This window comes from Phasianus colchicus, chromosome 1 (assembly GCF_987193195.1).
Source record: "Phasianus colchicus chromosome 1, bPhaCol1.hap1.1, whole genome shotgun sequence".
Taxonomy (NCBI): domain Eukaryota; kingdom Metazoa; phylum Chordata; class Aves; order Galliformes; family Phasianidae; genus Phasianus; species Phasianus colchicus.
In genome coordinates this window covers 45,441,821-45,455,006 of record NC_143436.1, presented here as the reverse complement: position 1 = coordinate 45,455,006, position 13,186 = coordinate 45,441,821, and the positions used below count along the sequence as shown (strand labels likewise).

The 13,186-nt window shown below is 39.3% G+C and overlaps 1 long non-coding RNA gene across 1 annotated transcript in view; it reads left to right on the top strand.

Annotated features, from left to right (window-relative positions):
• The window catches only part of LOC149919543 (uncharacterized), a 43,483-nt gene extending 32,705 nt beyond the window's left edge, over window positions 1–10,778 (top strand). Inside the window, exons 4-7 of the long non-coding RNA XR_016463645.1 lie at window positions 7,818–7,860; window positions 8,260–8,363; window positions 8,802–8,860; window positions 9,891–10,778. This is a non-coding gene — a long non-coding RNA (uncharacterized LOC149919543). The remainder of the gene's footprint in view (window positions 1–7,817; window positions 7,861–8,259; window positions 8,364–8,801; window positions 8,861–9,890) is intronic.
• The last annotated feature ends 2,408 nt before the right edge of the window (window positions 10,779–13,186 follow it).

The following is a 13,186-nucleotide window of genomic DNA, read 5'->3' as shown; positions in this document are numbered from 1 at the left end:
CAACATGGCAATTTTTGCTGTCTCCCCTCCTGTTTTGCAATTTAATGCTCTTACACTCTGTTGCCTAATTTTAGAGCAGATGCACATTAGCAATTTGCAAACAGGTAATGCTTGTAACCATCTGGAACAGAGATTATGTTAAAATGGGAAGTAGAGGAAACACTTTTCCATGTGGTTGTGACACCGCTTGTTCCTGACCTCTCTAATGACTGGCATTTAGGGAAAGCAATCATTAGAGGGAGGAGAGGAAGGAAAAGCGGGGGGAGAAGGTGGAGCAGAACAGCGTGCCAGAGTGTCAGAGCCAGCAGCCAGTAGGTGCTCTGACAGAAGTAGGATGAGTGAGAAACAGAGTCAGTGTGGGGATAAAGCCAATGTCAGAGAGTGTGGGAAACATAGGAAGGGAGGAGAATGCAAAAGATGACTTTGAAGAAACAAGAATGACAAGAATGAGCAAGAGAAAATAAATAAGAGCTATGATCTGAGAATAAAAACCAACAGCGTACGTGGTGTTCCAGTCCTGTTGAGAGAATGAGCTATCTGTCCCAGAAATTATGATGAGGAAAATCAGCTTGTACTTTTGAAATAATAAAGAGCAGGCAGAGGAAGTCTGTCCGCAAAATATTGGACTGAAATCTATGCTCTTCAAATAAAAAGAAGAAAAATCATTTGTGTTTGGCCTTTAGTACATGAATCCTGCTTGATGCTTTTACTCAACCCATTGTATCTGTCTCTACTTTCTGCATATGAAGTCCATGAGGAGCTTCTGCATGTTTCTGGGTGAAATGAGAGACTACAGGGCTCAAAGATTCTTTGTGTAGCAGCTCACAAATGCCTAACTATGCGAGCTTTAGGATGAAGCAGGAAGTATGTGTATAATTTAATTGTTCATTGTTTTTAATATAGTCCTGTAATCAGAGCAATTCTATCACACCGACCAGCATGAACAATAAAGACAGGTTAGGTTTGGATCTTTCAGTAACAGTTCATTCATTTTAAACTAAAAGAGGGGAAATTTAGATTAGATGTTAGGGGAAAATTTTTCACTGGAAGAGCAATGAGGTGGTAAAACAGCAGAGAAGCTGTGAGTGCCCCATCTCTGGAGGTAATCAAGACCAGGTTGGACGTGGCCCTGGGCAGCGTCACTTGGTGGGTGGAAGCCCTGCCCAGGGCAGGGGGTTGGAATTGGATGATCTCTGAGGTCCCTTCCAATCTAAGCTGTTCTATGATTCTAAGATTTAAATCTCAATCCACTTCCAGATACTTTAACAGTTGGTTGTATTACATCTGAATAGAGTAAATGACATTAAAAATTTGTGTGAATGTGTTGTGGGACCATCACTCTCAAAATGCTATCATAGTCTGTCACAGTAGTAAGGTAAGGCAACAGCATGGATTGGAGTGGTTTTAGGACAGCAAAGCAGAGGAGAGGATAATGGAAAGGGAGGGAAATTGAAGGAAAAATTTAAAAAATGGGACAGTTATATTCATTTCAGGAGCTACACTGAATGCTGTGGATAATGTTTTGAGTGGAAGAAAATCACCATCTCTCTCTAAAATACAAAAAATGGCCATGTTACTTAAAGGTGTTCATATTCCCAGCAAAAGCAGAAAAGAAGTTAGGCAGTACTGTGTGGGTACCTGAAGTCACTGGTTCTGGTGAACTTTGACAGTCTGAAGCTGCCTCAAAAATAAGTGTTATATGTATAACACTTTAGAACTGAAGTTTGTATCTCTCCCATCATTAGAAGAGGATAGATTTAATCATAATACAGAATTAAGTATTATAGCATTGCTTTTGAAATTTGTCAGAAAGGAAGGTCATGCAGATCTGAAAAAGTTCCAAATGATGGAAGTCTTAGAGAAGAACAATATGCAACTGGCTTTGCTGTAGTTCTACAAGATAATCACACTGGTTGAGGTGTAATTCTCCTCTCTTGTGAAGTTCAACTCTGCTTAATACCCTACTTGCTCACAGCATCATTTTTCAGTTCCAGGAAAATAATTTAAATCAATTTTTATGATTCTGGAAAAAATCTGATATTTAGATTGGCTGAGTAAATGGAGATATTTTTGAACTGTCTTCCATAACTTTCTGTAAGATAACAGTTGGCTTCTAGCATATAAAGCTGAGTAATTAGCAGTCATTACTAAAGTCAGAACTATATGGCTGAAGCATGTTGTTTAATTAACATTCTCCCACATTTGGAACTATCACAAGACAGTAAATAATTCTGAGTCTTCCTGAAATAAGCCTTCAGATGGTTGAATATCCTTGCAGTCCATTATGTAGCAACAGAGGTGCTGCTAGCATTACATTAGCAAATTTGGAGAGCTGACTTTGCCAGTCCTTTTTGGATTTTCTTGGGAACTTTTCATCTCAGGCATCTCAGGCATTTCCAGCTGTAAGCCTTACCGATGGTTTAGCTCCCACACTCTGTTGGTAGCTTTCATCTCAATGGATTCACTGAAATGAATTAAGTGTCATTTTGAAGAGACGGGCCTTCTGTTCCTCGAATATTTTATTTTTTGCAGAGTTTTGGACAGATTGTCTACTATACTGAGGGAGTTTTTGACCTTTTTTCCTGTTTCTGACTCTTATATAAGGAGCTTTCATTGCTTCTTTTACAACCTAAGATGCATAGTGCAAGGCATTCTCAGCAAGCAAAGCCAGTGCCTTTTCTGTGGAGCATTCCTCTGATTTAACAAGAACAAAGGTGCTTTGTGGCATAATTACCACTTTATCTTTCATGTCTTGATGATTGGACAGTATTTTTAGTTGTTATCTAGCCAGTTTCAGAAAGTGCACTTTAGAATTGCATTTCCTAAATGCTTATGAAAGCTCAATTTAAGATCAACGCAATTCTGAATAATATATTGGTATGATCAACTCAAGTGATTTTTAAAATCAGTGGATCTGTGTACATCATGGTTCCTCCTGCTGCAGTCTTGTTGCTACTTCAGACATCAAGTCTGTTGTCTTAGAGCCACTGTCATATCATTGTTTCAACTGGTTGATCTTGAGATTAAATAGAATAACAGATTTTTGCTCTTGGATTATATTTGCTCAGCCATATGTTGCAAGAGTGTTTTCTCTAATTTCAGGTAACCGGATTTGTGAGTTTGTCTTCATCTCTTTCTTAGTCATTTTGAAACTTTAAAATTATTTGACTGCTTGCAAATCAAATCAGAACTCACTCTGTTTTAGATACTCAACATTTAAACATCCAAATCCAAACTAGCCTTCCTGGTTTTCTTTGCAGTCAAAAGAGATAGTTTGCCCTCCAGGGGGTAAGGAATATGACCTTAGGTATGTACTAGGGAAAGTTGGCTTTGTCTTGGGGAGGTTCTCTTTTATATTCATTGATTATACACAGAGCAGAGAATGACCACTTTGGCATCTGGGTTTAAACTCCTGGATTAGAATGGGTGAATTCTAACCTTCCCATTACAAACACCTTTTCATTCTTTTATCGTGACATACATATCTCGATGCTTCTTGTACTTGTTATTTTTCAATGAGAAAAATACAGATTGCATGGAAGTCCCAAGTCTTGACTGAGTTTGATAAATGCATGGGAACTGTGTATCTGTATAACTGAAGTGCTGTATCATTCACTTCGGACTAATGAAAGCATGAAAAATCATTCAGCTAGGATGAAAAGAAAGAATGACCATATTTCACAAAGTTATGTGCTAAGAAAAAAAAAAGTTAAGTTATGGTGGATAAAGTATCTCAGAAATGTGAATAAAATGAAGTATTTGGTTTCTGGAGCAGGCAGTGGAACAGGGAGTATGGTATGACAAACAGCAGAAGTTGAACTGTTTCCTGCTGGGAATGTGGGATTTTTCTTTTTTTACTCATCTACTTATTCATTGCTTTTAACACTTTGAAAATGCAGTTTCTGTTTTGTGCTTTTATGAGCCATGTATAACTCAGGACAACATAAGAGTGGGGAGGTGAAATGTCTCTGAGGCAAATGTCCAGCTCACCCTGTGGTCATCACAGCCTTTGTGGAGAAGCCTGGAGTTGGCAGAGGGAAGAGATAATAGCCCATAGCAGGCTCCTTGCCACACTGAAAACAATTTCTATTTAATAACCTAAGATCATCAATTTCTGTTTCCTGAGTGTTCCTGACAAGTGAAATAAAAGTCAAGGGGCAACTACTGGCCCACTAGCCTTGAGAAAGGTGGAAGTGCCAACGGGCTCTTGATTACCTGATCAGTTTATGCTCTTGTGGAAATTGCTTGCTGAGTTGGAGTAGGGGAAAAAGAGAACACTAGGAGGGCACTGGTCCAGGAAGAGTGGTGGGAGCTGGACCTAGATGGGAGAGTTTGGAGATGGTCATCCCATGGCAGAAGTGGAAATGAAAAGGCTTTGTGAGAGAAGGGGGGATAAAGATCTCCTGGTAGAAAAACAGTAGGAACACAACAAGAGGACAAGGTGCAGGAGCTATCTCTTCACAAAGTAGCCCCTTCTCAGCCTAAGAAGAAAAAACCTAGACCTTCCTGCAGTGGTATTCCTTAGCTCAGGAATAAGTAACACTGTTTTCTGGTTCTTAATGGGGAAAAAGGACTTGAAAGTATTGAGAATGCTACAGAAATGTATGCCTTGTAGGCTGAAAAAGTGGATATGTACAGACCGTGGCCAGAGAAGTGACAGTGAGTCAGACAGCCAAACCTGAGGAAGCTGTGTTCCTGCTAACTTGTGTGCAACAGCACCAATGCAGTAGGGGTTTCACTGCAGGTTGGGAGAGCCAGCCTGCTCTGTGAATGTGTGCTGGGCCTTAGGGAGACTCTCCCCGTAGCAGGAGGGATGGCTCTGATCACATCCTTATTAATCACTGCACTGGAGTCGTAAGTAAACTTTAGAGGACCAGCCCAGTAGGTAGGCATAGGACTCTGACTATAAGCTTGCTATTTTTTTAGCTACATCACCCTTTCCTCTCTGCTAATAAAGAAAGCTGTCTACACCCCATGTCTTTACAGTACTTTGGTAAAATGCTAGAAGACGCTGTGGTAAGGTGCAGTCCTTGTAGAAAACACTGAAGGACACCAATGAAAAAATGTGATAATTTAGAGAAAGTGAAGAAAAAGAAGCTGGATGTAGGGAACTGACACAGAGAAGAACTTTGTCTTTTCTTTGATTTCTGTTATGTGCAAGCTACATCTGTTGGCTAAGTTATGGTGGATTGAGGCCATGTAAATTCTTTCTTTCAGATGATAAATTATTCACAATTGGGATTTAGAAAGTCCTGGGTATGGTATTTGCTTCCTTCTCCAGTGGCACTTTGAAATACTAGTGGGATTTTTTGGACTAGACATTTTTTTTCAGAGCAGTGTACTTCTAAGCAGCCCAAATCCCAGTGGGATACAGTTATACTTAAATGGGAATGCTTATATTGGCATACCTTATTCTAGTCTGAGAATTAAAATAAACTCTCCCTGTATAAAGCTCTTTGATGCTGTATATGGGGTCCATTTTCCCAAAAAGTCATGTATCCTGGGCCTCATTTTAGTCCATGGAAGAATAGCACCTTCAGTACACACACAAAATATCTGAGACAAATCAGACAAAGCACCCTAGAGACTCTCCATTGGCTTTCTTAATACAAGTCACATTTAGATGTATAGCTTTCAAAAGATTAAAACTCAATGCAATAAATCCAACCATGTGTATCCACAATGGAATTTGAATCATTGCAGCCACACTGGTGCAAAATCATGAAATCTTTCAATGGAGTTGTCTGGGGTATGTTCTTTTCCCCCTGATGTGAACAAAAGCCTACACCTAAGGCCCAAGACAGAGCTTTCATGCACTGTGGGTAGGGACTTTGCTATGCTGTAGGAACAGCAGGCAGAATACTTATGTAGGTGGGCTTACTAACTGTGTGGCAGACATATTACTGTGATAAGTACCTGGTTGCTTTTTAGTGCACATCCAAAATACAACATCTGATGACATGTTTTGAACTAGTGGTATAGAATTAAAAGCTGCTGAGATAATGCCACTAATAATTAAGCTTGCCAAACATGTTCCTTTATAAAACCAGAAATGTGTTTCTTTCCAGTCTAAGTACTTTTCATTACTGACTTGAATGAAAATATTTCTTTTTTTACAGAATACAGAATTTAGAGAGAAAAAAAAACAAAACAAGCATGGACTTTCCAAAGGAACCTCTTACCATGTTCCCTCCTTAAATAACAAAGAGATGGTTTACAACAATATTCATCGTAAATTAACTGGCTTTCAGAAAAGCCTAGGCTTGGTATTGGGGAAGTATGTTCATTTCCTGCATGTGGGAGGATCTTGTAGTAAGATCTTTGTAGTGCTCTTGGGATTTCCACCCTTACTTGGTGGAAAAAGAGCAGCTTGGAACTAATGAATTTTGCCCATGGAGCGAGCAGCACAGAGAGCACTGGAGCTACGTGTTGAGGCAGATACATGCTGGCTGAGGGGGACAGTCCTGCACACTGTGTGGAGAATGCACTGTGTGGTTCTCAGTCAGGCTTCTGAGTGCCTGTGCTGCGTAAGATAGGGCCTAAGAGAGTGAGCTCTTCACCTTTGATAGTAATGATTACAGATGCCATTTAAGATACATATCTTAAAGACATTCTCAGAATTTCTGCCTTATTAGCAGTCTAAAATTTTAAAATGAGATCTACAACTTTGTTGATGAAAGCTGGAGTGCCATTTTAACCCCAAAGTGAATGACACTGTCCCTAAATTAGCAATATTTACATGCTTGTGTATATCCTTTACATTCTCTGACTCTTAACCCAGCTTATCAATGGTTCCTTGCATGACTCAGGATGAACATTACTTGTGCTTGTCCTAAGGTCTCAGCATATGACTGGGTTACTGTGGCTTCAGAAGATGCCATCCACCTTGACTAACTGCTGGTAATTGCCCAGGTACACACAGTTAGCCCCCCACAGTTGTGAGATGATGTGATGTTGCTTAAGCTTCTTAGAGAGATGTTTAAGTGGTTCTTGTTACCCCATGTTGGGGGTGGTGTGAAAGCATGCCCATGGACAGCTGATGTGTTAACCTGACAGGCTGAATCTTGTTTTTCCATTTATTTTCAGGTTTGTTGAGAGACTTAAATAGGAACAACTGCTAGACTACATTGTGTTAACCTCCCAATGATGCCTACATACATTTCTTCCTATAGAAAATAGGGTTTAGGGGGAAAAGAGATTAAAAAAATCTTGTACATTAATTTTCCTTGCAAACTGAAAGCCAGAAAGTGGCAAAAACATCCTCTGTGCCTTGATATGCCACAGATCAAGACAAGACATGCCAGGTACGTATATGTCTGCAAAATGCTACTGGTTCCCATGGCACAGACACAGCTTGAAAGAATGCTCTGAGCAGACTGCTGAAGTAGCATCGGGGCCAAGAGCAGCATATGTATCTGGACTGAATACAAGTGATCAAGGGCTGGGGAAATAAAAATAATTTTGCAGTGAGTGTGTTGTAATAGCAGAAACTGCTTCGGTTCCTTTCTTTTATCCACTTGGATCAAGCTATCTGAAAGCGTTTCATGTCTTCCGTTGAATCACATGAGGAGAAAAGATGAAAAGAAGATAAATGCTCAGCTCTTGCTCACTGGGTTTTTGTTGAGCTGACTGTGATTTGATGCAGAACTCTTTTTTAGTGTATACAGACTCTAAAATGTAGAAGCAGTGTTTCTACATTCCCAGCAAAAGGCTAGGCATATTTATCCTTTTTCCAATGTGTTGTGTAAATGTACAAGTTTATTGACAGGTACCACATGGGCAAGATTTTTAACAAATGTTTAATTTTTACTTTTCAGGAACAGAAAGACTTAAAGAACAACAGACTTTACATGAAGCAAAGTAAGAATTGGGACATTGTGAAGCATGTCCTGGTGTTGTTTCAGAATTAAATTGTGCAGTGCTATCAACCTGGACTTGTGAAGTGCACCACAGAAGCCTGTTGTGTAGCGTCCGTGGAGTAAGATTCTTATTCTGCCTTGCAAGGCAGGCAACAATTGACTAACACCAATCCACAGCTAGTTCCTGATTGGAAATACTGGATATTGTTATTCATAGCCACTCTTTGTGAAGCACATTATGATAACTGTCAGGTGCTATGATACTTCTTCTTATTAGGTAAATCTTGTACATGTGGATGAGATATTATTTTTCCATGGGTATGTTTATATGAATTGCAGCCAGTGCTTCTACCTAGAGAGTTATGTCAATGTAATGCATGGTTATGTAAATTTTGTTTAGGTCCTCATATGCTACGCGTTACACGGCCCGAATGACTTCCAGGAGTGAAGTGATGGGATTGTTATTTGCTGCACGTGATTTTCTCTCTCCCCTTCTTTCCAAAGGTGAATTTTGTGCTCTTTTTGTTTACAGTGTCTTTTAAAATAATTATTACATTTTCTGTACGCTGTTCTGTCTGTATTTATGTGACTCACAGTCAGAGTAGAAGATACTGAGCTTTTTGCTCGGGATAATTCCACTGGGATCTCATCCAAGTCTTTAAGCTGGCCTACCGAGAAAGCTCTTTTTTCTGCACAGCTTTTCTTGGGATCTGCATAATCCACTGTGCCTGAGCAGTGAAACTGCTGTCTATCCTTCCTTGTCCTGCCTCTCTCTGTAGGTGATTGTTCATGTAGGTCTGGGGTCCCAAACTTCTGAGTGCCTTAGGAATAAGGATGCAACACTGAAATTAAAACTGAAAATTAAGCACGGATCTTAGATCTGCAGCTAGCCAGGTGAAGATGTCTAGTGCACATCTATAGTGCTCATTCTCTGTTCTACAGGGTCAGTGAGGAGAATAGAAGACTCAGGTTACAGTGCTCCCAGGAGGACCTCACAGTGGGTAGGAGTGCTGCTATCAACATTTGTTCCTGCTCTCCTTCATCATTTTCAGCTTTTCGAGTCTGGAGTCTAGCACTGGTTCTTCAAATCTAGGTTGTAAAGCAGAATCACCCTCTATGCATTACACAAGTGATTACTCGAGTGGCACAAGTCCTTTTGACCGACTGTTACTTCTGTGTCTTTTTGTCCTTGGGGTTTCTCCCAAACAGGATGCTGTTTTCGAACTGAAATGATCTGCATGTCTCTTAAGAGCTAAGCTGTCTGGAAAACACTTTGATCAAATTCCAATACTGTTTTTCTAAATGTGTTTCTTTTGCCTTCAGCTAGCTTATCCCTGATACTGTTTATCCAAAACACCACCTGCTGTCAAGGGCAGTTCTGGCAATTTGAAATATCTCTGTGTCCATGAAGCAGCCATACCTGTTAGGTTTAATTTCTGCAATGAATTACCAAGTGTATTTAATTCAAAATTGATTCTTCTTCCCTGCCCTCCTACCACCAGCAGTCATCTCTTTTCATCTGTGAAAGCAGTGATGGAATTAGGTTGCTAAGAACCTGGAAGGTTTGCTTTCTCTGTACCAAATTTAACATAATATATGCAAGAAGCAGGACAGTTTTTCTGGTTTTCTGCCATATCATATAACTCTGGAGTCTGTTTTCTTCATGACTAATAACATCAACTACTTATTTCAGTTCATTTGGAGAAGAGGGGAAAAAATTGGAGGTATAAACTTTGGAGGTATAACAATACAGAAGTACAGTTCTCTAGTAAATATTTCAAAATTCCAAGAGAGTCTGGAACATGGGAATAATACTCAAGCACACACACCGGATTTGTATATGGAGTGGATGCCCAAGAAGTCTGATTCAAAGTGAATCTGAGAGTAGTTTTCATGATAGTGATCTGTACTGTGTATTTGGATCAAGAAAAGAAGGAAGGAAATAGAACTGAATTATTTGAAAGTATATGTGGACTGTAACATAATAATAGTTCCTGATTATTATTTTTTTTAATTTCTTTTTTTATTCAGGAGAACGTTAAATATTGTGGATTAATGGAGGAGTGTCAACAGAAGATTTGGGCCTTTGCTGCCAGAAGGCTGCATGCATGGTGTTGCCATCACATCTGCTGAATGTGCTGGAGCTTTCCTATCAAGGTTTTAGTTTTCTGCCACTGATTTTATTTTTAAATTTTTTGAGACATTAGAAGATCTTGAGCCACTACTGTGTATAAGCAGCTGAAAGGATTTGTGAGGATGAATGTAACTATTTGCTCCAAAAAACCTACATAGCTCTTTTCACTCCTTTTGTCAAGTATCCATGAACACATTTAAGTTTTAGAGAGCCCTGGAGTAGTTCTTACTGCAGTATTTGACCAATGCATTGTACGGACTGCTCTCCCTTTGTAAGTGATGAGAGCTTTTCTGTGCAGGCAGCCCAACCACTGAAAGGTCAACAGTCTGATGCTGGCTTAAAAGCCATGAGATTGGTAAATTAGAGGACAGCATTTTAAAGTTGAATTTCATAACTTGTTTTCTGATCCGCTATGCTTGTCATTATCAACTACATTTTCCTCTTTTGGTCTTCTCTCTTTCCCCTCCCATTCTCTTATATCTGTTGTCAACCAACTTTGACTATAATGGTAAAATTGCTTTTTGGAGAGTTTTGTTAGAACAGAATGTTGGCTCTTGGAGTATTACTGATACAGCTCATAATGAAGAGATTAAATATTGAATTCAGTGAGGCAGTTCCAAGCAGGTTTTTACATTATTTGAATAGAGCCAAAGCCTGCTTACTTGACTCCCCTGGAACAAAAGAGATTTCAGAATTTTCTGGGACTGTCACTGAATGTTATATCTGTTGTCAAAGTCTATGGTACTCGCTTCTGTCTTTGGAAATCTTTAGACCTCACATAAATAAACACATCACAAATATATATGTTGCATACTTGGCAGTGGAGAGATGCTGCAACTCAATGACAGAGCCACTCTTTGAAAAGGGACTCACCACGTGTTCCCAAGTGACACATCTCATTAAAATAAAATGCAAGGAAAACACGAACATATCGAGAATAGTGGTCAGTGTATTTCAAAGGCAACAAGCTATGCCAAGAAAAACATTGTAGTCATGCTTCCAGCTTAAAACAACATTTGAGAAGCATACTGGAAAGCTTTCTACTTCAGTTTCAGTTGAGTGCCAGTGTAAGTTTTCAGGCTTAAGTACTTATCTGAATACATTATGGAAAATACAGAATTAAGAAGAAACTGTCCTAATATTGGACCACTTTTGTTATCTAGTCTGGTTGAAAAATAGGTTGCTCTTCAAGAGAGAGCAGGAAGAAGGACCTAGAAAATAGCTTTTAAAAAGAATTATTTTTATTTTTTAAAAAGGGGGAATCTAAATTGGAGAACCAAGTCAATCACATTTATATAGTGAATAATGTATAATCCTTTCGGAAATGGTTGAAAACCTAAAAAAGAAATTCATTTTTCCTTACAGTAGTAGTAGCTAAATGGAAAGCTGGTGGCAAAAACCCTTGTTTTAGGCACAACAGTCTTAGCTGCAGAATCTTTTAACTACATTACACAGCAGTTTCTACTGGCTACATACTGTATGAAATCTGTTCTGCTAAATTTTGATTCTTTGAGAAATTATTAGCAGAATAAATATGGCACAGAATTGATAAAAAAACAAGTCAAAATAAATGTTCTTTTAGTACACATTTCTATGGATAATCGGGGAAAACAGTACGAACCGGAATGAACAGGAAGAGTAAAAGGATGGTAGTGAAGCTATCTGGTTTAGGTGACTTCTAGCAAAAGGTGACATCCAAAATGCCCTGCACCAGGCTACTGAGAACAGCTGAGGTAAGAGAATCCTTGTCAGCTGACAAAGGGGCCTCTTCCATCTCTGGATCTTCTGGATATCTGGATAATTCTGGATAGGAGGCTTGCTTTAATGGGAAATGGCTAAAATTGGGTGATGCTAATTATCCTTCATGAGTAAATTTTTAAACTAATAAATTACCTCAAGTCTTGTATGAAATATTATGGAGACACTTAATTTCTGTTGGTTTCATTTCCCAAGAATATTTTTATTTCTTTCACTCTCGTAAAACAGGCTTACCTGGTTTTCAAATCTCATTCCTTGCACAGCTACCTTATAATCAGCAAAGCATTACTTCAAGGTTTGGCCTTATCATAGGAGAATCAGAGATGATATACAGTGAGAAATAGTGCTTACTAAATTTAAACATCAAGGCAAATTGTTATCTACATGCAAGACAGCTTTATTTTTATGATCATTTATTCATTGCTCTTCTAGTGTACCAGGAGCTGTGCAGCACATATTGCTAGGTATACTCTCTGCCCTTTGAATATTGATGTTTTGGAACTCTCCTGAGAACGAAAGGTAGACTGATCTACTCTTGAAGCTTGACAAGCCATATTCTTATTTATCTTTTTAGAATGAGGAAACAAAATGCAATCACCATTCTTTCTGAGCATCTGGAAAAATGTATATAGCAGATATAAACAGTTGCAATTCTCATCCTCTTTTAATCACACTGGATAGGTATACTTACAGATTTTATGATCTGATTACCTTCTTCATATATAATACAATAATGTATTTCACCACCACAGATGGGGATAAATGCTGCTGGAAAATGGCTATGAAAGGTAAAGTATACATTATTTTTCGATGTGTCACATTTATCTGTTTAATAAACCTGGTTCATGGCTTTAAACAACTATAGCCAGCCATGAATAGCATAATCTGTCAGCCCAAAGGGGCCTGGTTGCAGAGCAATTAGGACGCCTAGCCTCAGAGAACAGTGAGCATGAATTCTGCTTCATATATGTGCTGACAGAGGTTCCCAAGGGATCCTGCTGTAAGTGAAGCCTTAGTCATTCCGGCTGGCAGGTGGACAGTGGGCAGGGGTGATGCCAACAGCCCTTCCCTACTGTTTTCTGCAGAAGTCAGCATGCTGACTGAAGCACACTTACCCAGGTCTCATCCCGAGACACAGGCAGATGGTGGATGTGTTTGGCAGATGCCTATTGCTGCCCTCTTATGGACAGAGCCAACAGTGATCAGGAATCTATAACCAGTCCCCTACAGCCTAGAAAGCCTCTGTGCCTCAAGTAGTGGCAGCCTTATCTTTGACAGTGTTAAGATTATTGAGGGCATCAGTAACCAAGTAATCTCTTTGCCGTGTTCTGCTGCACAGACTCAAATCTTTGTCTTGCTGAAGATGGGTGCCTGGTACTTCCTTATTCAAAAAGGCAGACTGTCCATGAAACTTGTTATAAGAGCAAAGTGGATT